Raw genomic sequence first — 13463 nt, 5'->3', positions numbered from 1 at the left:
TGTTGTTCAACCAGTTTCTCCAGTGGCATTAGGAGCAACCAGCTAACCTCATTATATTCATTAGTTTTTTAACAAATGTTTGAAAGTACAGTAGTCCCCACTTTTCTGTGGCTTAGTTTTCCACAGTTTCAGTTACCCACGGTCAGCAGTCGCCCAAAAAATACTAAAAATTCAGAAATAAATCATTTATAGGTCTTAAATTGCATACCATTCTTAATACCATGATGAAATACCATGCCATCCTGCTCTGTCTCACATGGGACAGAAATGATCTGTTTGTCCAGAGTATCTATACCATATATACTACATGCCCATTAGTCACTGAGTAGCCATCCACGGTATTAGATTGGCTGTCGTGGTATCACCGAGTAACTCTTGTTTTACTTAATAATGGCTCCAAAGTAGAACAGTAGTAATGTTGGCAATTTGGATATGCCAAATAGAAGCTATAAAGTGCTTCCATTAAGTGACAATGTAAAATTTATTGAATTGATAAAGAAAGAAAATAGATACATGCTGACATTGCTGAGATATACACTAGGAATGAATCTTCTATCCATGAAATTGGGAAATCAAAAAAAGAAATTTGTGCTAGTTTTGCTTTTGAACCTCAAATTGCAAAGTTACAGACACAGTACATGATAAGGGCTTAGTTAAGATGGAAGTAACATTAAATTTGTGGATGGGAGACAAGAATTAGAAGCATGTTCTGACTGATGGCAATTGGGTTCAGCACTATACTTAATTTCAGACATCTACTGGGGGGTCCTGGAACGTATCCCCCATGAACCAAGGGGAACTAGTGGATCATAAACACAACCACACAACTACTTCCTTTTTATCAGTCATTAACAGTATCGAATGGAGGTATTTTCATATCTCTATTTCTAAATCACACCATGGACTATCAATGCTCTCTTTACTACTGGAAACTGAGTCATTCAGATTATAAAGCCAATTCCAAAAATCCTAAAACCAGTTCAGAAAACTCATCCTTAAAATTCTGTTTCTCTGATGTTGAATGTTACCAACGCGAGTAAATGATAAATATTTGATTTGATAAATATACTAATTTCCCTGATCTGATTGTTATACATGTATTGAAACATCACTGTGTATCTCACAAATATGTACAATTATTATGTGTCAATTAAAAAAATAAATAAAATAAAAACTCTTTTCCTCTAGAACCACTCATAGTACCAACATTTCTGTTGATATTTAACTAACTCTCCGGGGATCCCGTGGCTCAGTCAAGTTGACAATATAAAATTAATCATCATACCAGCCTTGTTTATTTTTCAAAGCTTCATGAATGACTATAAGCAAATATTTTAAATGGACTTAGTACTAACTGTAAAATGAATGAAGAAAACAATCCCATTTGCAATATCATCAGGAACAATTAAATACTTAGGAATAAATTTAACCAATGAGGTAAAAGATCTGTACTTTGAAAACTATAAAACACTGATGAAAGAAATTAAGAAGGCACAAATAAATAAAAACATACCTGTGATCATGAATCAGAATTAATATTATTAAAATATTCACGCTACCCAAAGCACTCTACAGATTCAATGCAAACACTATCAAAACTTTAATGGCATTTTTCATAGATAGAAAACAAAATTTTACAAATTCATATAAAACCACAAAAGACCCCAAATAGCCAAAACAATCTTGAGAAAGAAGAACAAAACTAGAGGCATCACATTACCTAATTTTAAATTATATTACACAGCTACAGTAGTAATCAAAACAGCAGAGTGCTAGCATAAAAACTGATACATTTGCCAATAGAACAGAATAGAAAGCCCAGAAATAAATCCACACATATAAAATTAACTAATATCTGACAAGGGTGACAAGAACATACAATGGAGAAAAGATAGTCTCTTCGCTAAATGGTGTTGGGGAAACTGGATAACCACATCTAAAAGAATTAAAGTGGATCTTTATCTCATACCACTCACAAAAAATAATTTGAAATGTATTAAAGACCATGAATGTAAGACTAAAACCATAACACTCCTAGCAAAAAATAAAACGCTCATTAACATTGGTCATTTCTGTTGATCCCAGGTCTTTAGATAAACTCAACCAATTGTCAACTAGAAAATTTTAAATCTACCTATAACCTGGGAGCCCCAACTTTGAGTTGTTCCGTCTTTCTGCACCAGCCCAGTGTATTTCTTAAATGTATTTGATCGAAGTCTCATGTCTCTCTAAAATGTATAAAACCAAACTGCACCTCAACCACTTTAGGAACATGTTCTCAGGACCTCCTGAGGTCTGTGTCATGGGTCATGGTCACTCATATTTTGCTCACAGTGAATCTCTTTAAATATTTTACAGAGTTTGACTCTTTTCATTGACAATGATTTGGTGCCCAAACATGAGTAGCCTCAGAGAGGACTCAGAACTAGATTCTAAAATAAGCAAAGTTTCACTCGCATCCGTGTGAAGAGACCACCAAACAGGCTTTGTGTGAGCAATAAAGCTTGTTAATCACCCGGGTGCAGGCGGGCTGAGTCTGAAAAGAGAGTCAGAGAAGGGAGATGGGGTGGGGCCGTTTTATAGGATTTCGTTAGGTAAAGGAAAATTACAATCAAAGGCAGTTGTTCTCTGGCTGGCAGGGGCGGGGTACACAAGGTGCTCAGTGAGGGAGCTTTTGAGCCAGGATGAGCCAGGAGAAGGAATTTCACAAGGTAAGGTCATCAGTTAAGGCAGGAACAGACCATGTTCATTTCTTTTGTGATTCTTCAGTTACTTCAGGCCACCTGGATGTATACATGCAGGTCACAGGGGATATGATGGCTTAGCTTGGGCTCAGAGGCCTGACACAAAGGACCTAAGTAGACATTTTTCCAGGGAAGACATACAAATGGACAATAGGTACATTAAAAGGTGCTTAACATCAGTAATCATCAGAGAAACACAAATTAAAACCACAATGGGATACTACATGACACCTATTAGGATGGCTATTATCAAAAAGAGAAGAGATTAAGTGTTGGTGAGGATATAGAGAAAAGGGACCTTTTGTAAACTGTTGGTGGGGATGTCAACTGGTACAATTATCGTGGAAAACAGTATGGAGCTCCCTCAAAAACAAACAAACAAAAAAAGTGAGCTATGTAATGATCAAACAATCCCATGTCTGGTTATATATCTAAAGAAAACAAAATCAAGATCTTAGATATCTTTCTCCCATGTTTGTTACAGCTTTACATAGCCAAGCCATGGAAACAACGAAGTGTCCACTGACAGATGAATTCATTTAAAAATGTGGTATGTATATACAATGAAATATTATTCATCCGTAAAAAGATGGAAATCTTGCCATTTGCAACAACATGTTTGAACCTTGAGGGCATTATACTAAGTGAAATAAATCAGACAAAAAAGACAAATACTATCTGATCTCATTTATATATGGAATCTAAAAAAGTCAAATTTTAGAAGCAGAGAGTGGAATGGTGACTGAGCAGCTGGGTGGGGGAATAGAGATGTTAGTCAAAAGGTACAAACTTTTAGTTAAAATAAATGAGTTATGGGATTGTAATATACAGTATAGTGACTATGGTTAATACTTTTGTATACTTGAAATTTAATAAGAAAGTAGATCTTAAATGCTGTCATACATACATACACACACACACACTATATGAGGTGATGGATGTGTTAACTAACTTGAGTGCTAGTCATTTCACAATGTATGTATATCAAATTAACATATTATACACCTTAAATTTTTACAATTTTATTTACCAATTATACCTCAATAAACCCAGGGGGTGGAATAAGTGGGCTTTGTATAAGTCAGCCTTTTTCAAAGTACAGGTCAAAACTCATCAATAGTTCATAAAATCAAATCAGTTGATCACAATGAGTATTTTAAAAAGTGACATAGAATGCAATAGCAAATACCAGAATGTGTCTCATGTTATAAGGATAAAATTTTTGTATGGCACTCTATCTTCAGTTATTCGCGTATAAATGTGTGCATTGTAATAGAAACTGTATTTCTTAGTGTGACAGGAAGGAAGGAAGGAAGGAAGGAAGGAAGGAAGGAAGGAAACGCTGCTGTATACCAACAGAAAAAACTGTAGCTATACATTACACTGCACCAGCACTACAGTGGGTTGTTGCTTCCAGTAAAGCTCCTGACTATACCGGATCAATCAAGCTGACTGCCTCAGCCAATTTCACAAGGCATAGAATTGTCTCAATTGGTCCAAGAAGATGTCAGTCAGGATGATATACAGTCAATTATATAAGTCCACACCTTGAGTTAAGATTTCAATATATAGCCAGCTCCACTCCCCTAGATTACTTCATCATCATTATTTTTTGCCTTCTGAAACTCAACAAAAATTAAACTCTTCAGGCAATAGCTTTATGTATAGCCATAGTAATGGATGAACAGTGGGAAGGATTTTAGCTGGCAACAAATATATATATACATTTATTAATCTGGTACTTATTGAGTACTTTATATGGGCAAAAGTTAACCCAATGTGTTAAGAGTAATTAACCATGATAGTGTATATATGCAAAGTTTTCCACATACACAGATGACCAAGTCTGGAGATTACATGGCTTCTCTAAGAGAGAGATGTTGAAACAAAGGTCAGAAGTAAATCAAAAGTCATTTTAGTAAAGAGATAGGAAAGAACCTCTAATGGATTGAGTAGCGAAGTGAGTAGGAGGAGAGAATATGAACACAGAGAATGTAGACAATGTTTTGGAAACTTTTTTTTTAAGTTTCGTTTTGGTTGGAAAAAAATGAAGCAAATAGGCTATGGTTGGATAGAGTAGTCAAATCAAAAGAGATACTGTTTAGTTTTTGTATTATTAGATGGAAAGGATTTGATCACCTTTTCCACACTGGTGGAAAATTTCTGGGAGATAGGATATTTCCACATATCCACTTTTTGGGAATAATTGGACTTAGATAATGTTGTCAGTAATCCTATTATCCACTGTGGCGGGAATCACTCTGGATATCTGTGGGGGTCACCACTGTAAACCATCCCTGGCCCTTGTTGTATCAATGCAGGACAGCTTCTATTACAGTTTGACTTATGATGTTTCATCAGAAGTTAAGTCCAGCAATAAGCCCTAGACTCCTAATCTGGTCTGTAAGGGTATCTATAGCACTTGAAAGCTCCCTGCCCTCGAAGCTTGGGAGGGGGTTGGGTAAGTGGATAGTAGTTACAAATGGCAAACTCTGTCTCATGATTCTCATTCATTAGAAAGACAAAGCTCAATCCATCTAACTGATTTAAATGCCACCTACCATCTGGATTTCTCTGGGTTTTTGTTCCAATGTAAGATTGAACCCTGGTGGGAGGGGAACACTGGGAAGTGCATTTGACATCCATAACATCAGATCTTGGCACTTTCTCCCTACCATTCCCAGCAATTCTTGTTGCTGATGCCCAACATGCGCAGTAGTCAAATTCATTTCCAGAGCAAAGGTAAACCTGCTTGTCATTTTTGCCTTTGACATGTCATAAAGGTGCATATCAGTGTTGGTCAGGGGTGAGGACTACTCCTGAGAAAAGTAGAAGGAAAACTTAGGAGAAAATGGAAAGTGTCGTTGGACCTTACAGTTCTTGTGGAGTTCTGCAGAGGCAACAAAGGATGGAACCTCAGGAATAGAAGGACTCATCAGCTCAGATGTGAGCATTCTCTCTACAGTGTCTTCCCAAGGCATTGTCTAGCCTGGGAGGACACAATCTCATCTCAGTGACAGGGACATCTTATGTAGTAGGTATTGCTAGCTTTGGACTGTTCTCATGACTAATGTTTATTCATATATAACTGAAAAACTCCTTACTCATTGGAATTATACTCTCATTTTGATAAGAAATAGGGGGAAGAATGATATACTAATAGTCAGAACATCAACATGTCAAGTACTCCTTGTTTAATACCATAGGTCCAAAAGCAGCTAAGCATTTAACAGACATTATCTCAAAAGAATAAGAATAATGTTTGTTCCACATCTGTGACAGGCTAAATAATGGCCCTCCAAGATGTCCACATCCTAATACCCAGAACCTGTGAATATATTGTATGGCAAATGAGGATTAAGGTTGCTAAACCACTGATTTTAAGACAGGGAGATTCTCCTAGGTTATTTGTGTGAACACAAGGTCATCACAATGATCCTTAAAATGGGAAAGTGTCAGAAGAGTCAATGTTAGAGTCCACTGCATCCCACACTGCATCCAGTGTGAGAAAAACTCAATCGGCCACCACTGACTTTGGCTTTAAAGTTGGAAGGGGCCACAGTCAAGGGATCTAGGCAGCCTCCAGAGGCTGGAAATGAAAAAAAAAAAAAACGGATTCTCCCGTAAAGCCTCCAGAAGGAATACTTCCACCAACACTGTGATTTCAAGCACAATCATGTCAAATTTCTGATCAGACTTACAGATCAGTCAGATAAAGCATTTGTGTTGTTTTATGCCACTGTTTGTGGTAATCTGTCACAACAGCAATGAAAAACTAGTACAACATTGAAATCCCTTATAAAAGTCAGTTATGCTCCATGTTTTGTCCCCAGGCTAAACATCCAGGCTCTTACTAGTGAAACCTGGCTTACACACAAAGTATAAAGTATTAAGACTCTTTGGCTTGATTTGGCTTGGTTGGTATTAAATGTCATATTTAATATAACCAGGATGACTGTTTTCCAGAATGATGAATTTAGGAATCATTGTATATTCCTCCTCAATGCTGTCATTGTTTCCAATATTTTGAAACTTGCCTTCAGTTTTGAACACACAAAAAAAATGGTATGATTTTATTGCCAGGCATTTTTGTTGCTTTTCAAAACCTCATTTTGAGCCAGAGAAATATTACCCTATCTTAACAATCCTCTTTCACCTCAGTGTGTTAAGAATTTTGACTATTTGAAAAAAATAAATATACCCCTCAACAGATTGATGTTTAAGACCATGGAAACAACTCCAAACAGCATGCTCAAAATGTTCTCTACGAAATTCCCCCAAAGAGATCCCAAAACTCTCTGGGCAAGAGCGGTATCACTGAATAAGGACAGTACAGACTCAATGTTACCAAAGGGAGAACCTAATGTATATGGTTGTTGAATGTTTCTTAAAAACAAAACAACAAAGACATCAATTTAAATCAAACTTAAATACACTTCTGCAGTAGCAATGGAAACATTTGTTTTTTTTTAATGCTTAAAAAGGGAGGCAGACAGTAGAAACCACTTGTCTTCTCCTCGCATACCTCTTCATTCTGTCATGAAGATAAAAATAAAATCTCTCCCTCATTCCTCAGCCTCCACCCATGCAAGAAAAATGAAATAGATCTGGATATTACTTAAACAATCTGCTGTAATTATATATGGGCTAGGTATGAATTACTTGAGGCACTGAGAGTCTGGGGAGAAAACTAGGACTCTCACTGCCTATATCCCAGTTTTGTTTGTGTGGTTTTTTAAAATGTTGATCCCCAAACAGTAACCAGCCTAATAACTCTCGACATTCCATCACTAATAAAGTTGGTAATGGATTTCTTCTCTCTCTCAGCATTTCCTAGGTTTTGCTCAGGCTGCCAATGAAAGTGAAATGTACTCTGTGTTTGCTTCTCTCACCCTCTCTCTTTTTTTTTTCCTTGTTCTTTTTTAAGTTATAGCCACTGGAGAGGCTTGATAAGTTTCTCTCTTATCTCACCAAGACATCTGAGACAGATCCATAGTAACTGAATAATCAATTAATTCTCCTGCAGAGTTCCATTTACATAATGAAAATGCAACGCGCTGATATTTTATACAAGTCATTTTTGGTCGTCTAGACTGATAATATATTGTGTATTGATTGAGGGGGAAAGCCTAATGGATCTTCTGTTGTTGAAGTTACAAAATTACAATTAAAGTGAAATGACAGAAGCAAGCATCTATTGGATACATATCTATATATCTCTCTTTAATATAAGATTCTAAATGTCTGGACCTGATTAAGGCTTTGCTCTCATTTGAGCAGAAAGGGGACATAATGTGTGACTGTTCGTGTTCTCATTGCTGTAGCCAAAATCAATATTGGACTGTTTGCAAACATTACCAATGTACAAGGCTAAATCCTGTGTCCTCTGCATAACCAGGGAAGCTGTGACTTCAATCATACCTTTACTGTTAATGCAGTGGCCTTTTAACCTGGAGAATGAAAGGAATTTTAGTAGAGCTTAGACAAATAAATAAAAATTAAGACTCCTGTGTTCTACATAGTCCTACGGGAAAATAAGACTTAATTTTTGATCCTTGTTCATCTGCCTTCATGTATTTATAAAATCAGATCATAATTAATGCTTTTTATTGTAGCCTTAACACAGAGGGCAGTAGAGTGTAATGGTGAAGCTCACAGGCTCTTAAGCCAGGCTGTGTGAATTCTTATCTCTGTCACTTAAGAACTGTCGGTCACAGAATAACTTACTTGATTTCTCTGAGCCGCAGTTTCCTCATCTAAATACAGATATAATATTAATGTTCACCCCCTAGTGTTGTAGGCAGATTTAAATGAGCTCATGCTTGTTAAATGCCCAAAATAAGGCCTGTCAAACAGCAAATGCTCAATAAAGTCAGCTATTATTACTAACACATCCATAGAGAAATGCATCATGGCCCTGGCCCTCAAGGTCTGGGACTTTCTATTTAGGTGAGGAGAGCTGAGGCACATCTAAGATAATTCAGAAGAAGAAAGCTGAAAAGAAAGTAGCTATAGCTAGGTGCCTCTAATCCCAGATACTTGGGAGGCTGAGGTGAGAGGATCACTTGAAGCCAGGAGTTGGAGACCAGCCTGGGCAACATAGCAGAACCCCTTGGGCCCAGGAGTTCAGTAAGCTATGATTGCACCACTACATTCCCGCCTGGGCGAGACCTTGTCTCAGTAATAATAATAATTTCTCTTTAAAGCAGATATTCTTTCAAACACGGATAGTAGGGGATATGATTTGAATGTGTCCCCCAGTAAGCATGTATTTGGAAACTTAATCCCCAGTGCAACAGTGTTGAGAAGTGGAGCCTAATGAGAGGTGATTAGGTCATGAGAGCTCTGCTCTCATGAATAGATTAATGTTGTTATCACTGGAGTGGATTTCTTATATAAGATTGATTCATTCAGCTTTCTCTTATGTACACATTCTCTCTTTCTCTGTGTGTGTGTGTGTGTCTCTGTCTCTGTCTCTCCCTCTTTCTCTTTTGACTTTAGGCCATATGATGCCTTCTACCATGTGTGACACAGGAGTAGAGACCTTACCAGATGCAGGCCCCTCAAACCTTAAACTTCCCAGTCCAGAATTGGCTTCCCAGTAAGCCAATACAGTTTGGGTGATTATAATTTACCTAGTCCATGGTATTCTGTTATAGCAGCATAAAACAAATGAAGAAAGTACATTTTCTATTTTTCTTCTTTTTATTTTTTTCTGTATTTTCTAATATTTTCACAATGGCCATGCATTACTTTCATAATCTTAAAGTTTGAAGCAAAATTATTTCCACTTTGAAAAAGAGAGGGAAACTATCAACCCAGGAAGAAGCAATATTATCTGAAGTTCATACATTGTGGTTCTGTTTTGTTTCCACCATATTTTACAGTAGTCCTCTTCCTGAAATGTTGTCCATGTTTACTCTCAGATCTCTGCATAGCAACTTCTACCAGATTTTGAAATACCTTCAGAGAAGGACTCCTTTGACAAACCAGGATTAAGTCCAGCTATTGCACCTTTGTTTATACGCACATATTTTCCATTTGCTCATTCTGCCTTTTCCCCTCATCACAAACAAAACGTCACAGGTAGAAACAAGAAGTGACTCTTGTTTTAATTTACTTTTTCTGTGGGCAAACCCTAGAGCAATTACTGAAGTGGGAGGAAGCTCTGAAGCCCTAAGGTGATAATAAAGATGCCTAAGAATTAATCAATCCCTCTTTCCCTAAGAAGGGAAAAGGCCTTCTTAGAATTTAATTCAGCCAGGCCGGGCGCGGTGGCTCAAGCCTGTAATCCCAGCACTTTGGGAGGCCGAGACGGGTGGATCACGAGGTCAGGAGATCGAGACCATCCTGGCTAACACCGTGAAACCCCGTCTCTACTAAAAAATACAAAAAACTAGCCGGGCGAGGTGGCGGGCGCCTGTAGTCCCGGCTACTCGGGAGGCTGAGGCAGGAGAATGGCGTAAACCCGGGAGGCGGAGCTTGCAGTGAGCTGAGATCCGGCCACTGCACTCCAGCCTGGGCGATAGAGCGAGACTCTGTCTCAAAAAAAGAAAAGAAAAAAAAAAAAAAAAAAAGAATTTAATTCAGCCCTGAAAACAGAGAATACAATTTTAGAGCAGAGCAGACATGGAGTAGCACTAATGAGGAAATCAGAGTTGCTGAGTCAATATACAAAACCCAGGAAGCTCAGTACAGCAAACAACAGTAAAGATAAAAACATCCACCTCTCACAAATTCAGTTAATCCTACGCCTGTACCCACCTCTGGACTCCAACTTCAAGAAAAATTGTTCTGACGTGTGAAAAAGGGAAAGGAAGCTATATAACCTTTGTTTCTTGATGGTTCATTAATTATCCTTTCCAACTATGGTGTATGAACTCAAGTTATTCAGAGTTGAGTTAAAATTAGCATTGGTGGCAGTCACTATTGCATTCTCATCCCAAGGAAAGGAATTCTCCTGTGAAGATAATAAATAGCCTAGACTAGGCCATATGCCTTTAAGATTCAGTAAGAATGCAGATTCTTAAAATGACCATGGTAAAAATAAAGTCTATTATTTCACATTGACTGTTTATTCTTGACCATGTGCTCTAATTATTAATAATCACCAAAATTAATGCTTTATATGTATAGATGGGCTTCTTTCTATATATGGTCTTTTTTTTTTTTAATTTTTTTTTTTTGAGACGAAGTCTGGCTCTGTCACCTAGGCTGGAGTGCAGTGGCCAGATCTCAGCTCACTGCAAGCTCCGCCTCCTGGGTTTACGCCATTCTCCTGCCTCAGCCTCCCGAGTAGCTGGGACTACAGGCGCCCGCCACCTCGCCCGGCTAGTTTTTTGTATTTTTTAGTAGAGACGGGGTTTCACCATATTAGCCAGGATGGTCTCGATCTCCTGACCTCGTGATCCACCCGTCTCGGCCTCCCAAAGTGCTGGGATTACAGGCTTGAGCCACTGCGCCCAGCCTGGTCTTAAATCTCTAATGTTTCAAATGTTGCAGAAAAGCTAGTCTTTGTACTAGTACCATAGTGTGAAAAAAACAATAAACAAAGAAAATAGACTAGTAACTTTTCTTGATCTTGTAGCTGTAAATGAGCACCAATTACTTTACTAACAGTAAGTATCAATGACATCCCTGGGAAGAAAGATATAATTATACATAATGGGAAACTGAGGTACAAAAATAGCCAATGATAGATTTAGGATTCTGGACCTACACGGCAATCTTTAAAGATCAAAGTCCAGCTTGGGTGCCAAGAGGACGAAGCAGTCGTGCCAAAGGGCTGGGGCTATCTAAAAGACACCTTGCATCTGCCCCACAGGGATGCCCAGGGAGGTGGTCCCATGAGCAGGAATTATGTTTAAATGCATTTAATTATAATTCTTGGTGCTCAAAGAAAACACATTTTTCCAGAGATTTACATTTTTTTCCTTTAGCTTTTGGAGGTTAAATGTAAAAGAACATTAAGGAGGATATTTTCTGTTCCTCTGGAATTTGCAAATAAGATCCAAACTATTGAGCTAAGGGATGCCAAATAACCCATATTCTGAAGAAGCCTGCCAACAACTGGGATAAACACCACTCTCAAGGCTTCTTAAGAACCAACAATCAACTCAGAGTCAAAAGCTGTCAGCCTGGTGAAAAGATACATGGCTTTCTTTTGCCCTGCCTGCTCTCCAAGAAAGCAAAAAAAGGTGGGGGGGGGGGGGGGAGGTTCTTTACCCTACCAAAAGCCAAATGAAGCAAGTTCCAAATATTAACCATGTCTATATGAAAGAGGATCAAACATTTCAATATCTCAATGGCTGACTTGTCAGGTGTGACTTGCTCCTACTTAAAAGAGGGAAAGGGAAGAAACCATCAGAAAGCAGCCCCCTTTGGCTCTCCCTTGGACCAAATGGATCCCAGGGAAAGAAGCCTGCCTGGATTATGTTGCCACTACCCGGCTCAAGCAGGCTGATCACCACCAGTTGAGGGGAACCCAGAAGCTGTGAACTGTGTCATTGTGCATAAGAACTGAAGTTTTGGGATAATCAGGCCAAAGACAGTTTTCTCACCTCAGGGAACTCTGCAGTGGGAGCCACCACTTGCATGAGCCCCAACCAATAGCCCGCACATGTGCTTGTACTCCCCGCTAGTAGGACTCCATATCTGACAATATAAGCCAGGGGATCACTGCCAACCAACAAAGAGGTTCAGAAAAACTGTGTTTGCCTTCCCACATTGTTCTTCTTCTGGGTCCTTATACCAGAGAAGTGAAGCCCTGCAAAGGAAGAGCAAGGTTTCCAGACAAGACATACTCCAAAGCCTGGAAGAACATAAAGAAGTTAGAGAAGACTGCATTCCTTTCCTACTTCAGCCCCTCAAGCTCAAACCTGGCTGATTCTAAGAGGTTGCAGAAGGAAGGAGATGGGATTTAAATTATTATGAAATCCAACCTTTTATTTTTAGTTATTTATTTTTTTAGAGTCAGGATCTCACTCTGTTGCCCAGGCTAGAGTACAGTGGCATCGTAACTCACTGCAGCCTTAAATTCCTGGGCTCAATCAATCCTCCCACCTAAGCTTCCAGAGTATCTGGGATTACAGGTGCATGCCACCACTCTCAGCTATCTTTTTTTTTAACTGAAACATGGTGTTGGTGTGTGGCCCAGGCTGCTTTTAAACTCCTGGCCTCAAGTGATCCTGCTTTTTTAGCCTCCCAAAACACTGGGATTATAGGTGTCCACCAGCATGCCTAACGAAATACACATTTTTAAATTGAGTAGACAAAAGTCCTAAAAATTCTAAAAAAAAAAAAAAAAAAAACAAGGAGATCCTCCCAATATAATGGCATAAAACTCAAAAACCATAAGTAGTTTATAGTTTTTATAAAGTATAAAAAACTATAATAGTGGGAGCTTGATAGTAGTAACCAGCACCGGGTTAAGACAGCTCAATAAATTGGTTAAGGTTGGTTAAATAGATGATTTTTATGTAATGCCTTATGTTGGTACTGAAACTTAAACACAGATCATTTGACTTCAGACCTTGAGTTTGTTCTACACCGTTGAACTTCTCCCATACCAAATAATTCACCCTGCCTTTTATAAGGAAGGAAATGACAAGAGTTAGAAAAAAAATTAGAAAATTGATAATGCTTTTATTTTCAGAACTGCTTTAAAATCACCACCTCCTCCAATTTGTTTCTTAAGTAACCAGATTTTAAGTCATGTAC

This window comes from Trachypithecus francoisi, unplaced genomic scaffold, assembly GCF_009764315.1.
Source record: "Trachypithecus francoisi isolate TF-2019V2 unplaced genomic scaffold, Tfra_2.0 Lachesis_group5, whole genome shotgun sequence".
In the NCBI taxonomy this organism is placed as follows: Eukaryota; Metazoa; Chordata; class Mammalia; order Primates; family Cercopithecidae; genus Trachypithecus; species Trachypithecus francoisi.
Note: the sequence above shows the minus strand (reverse complement) of the source record.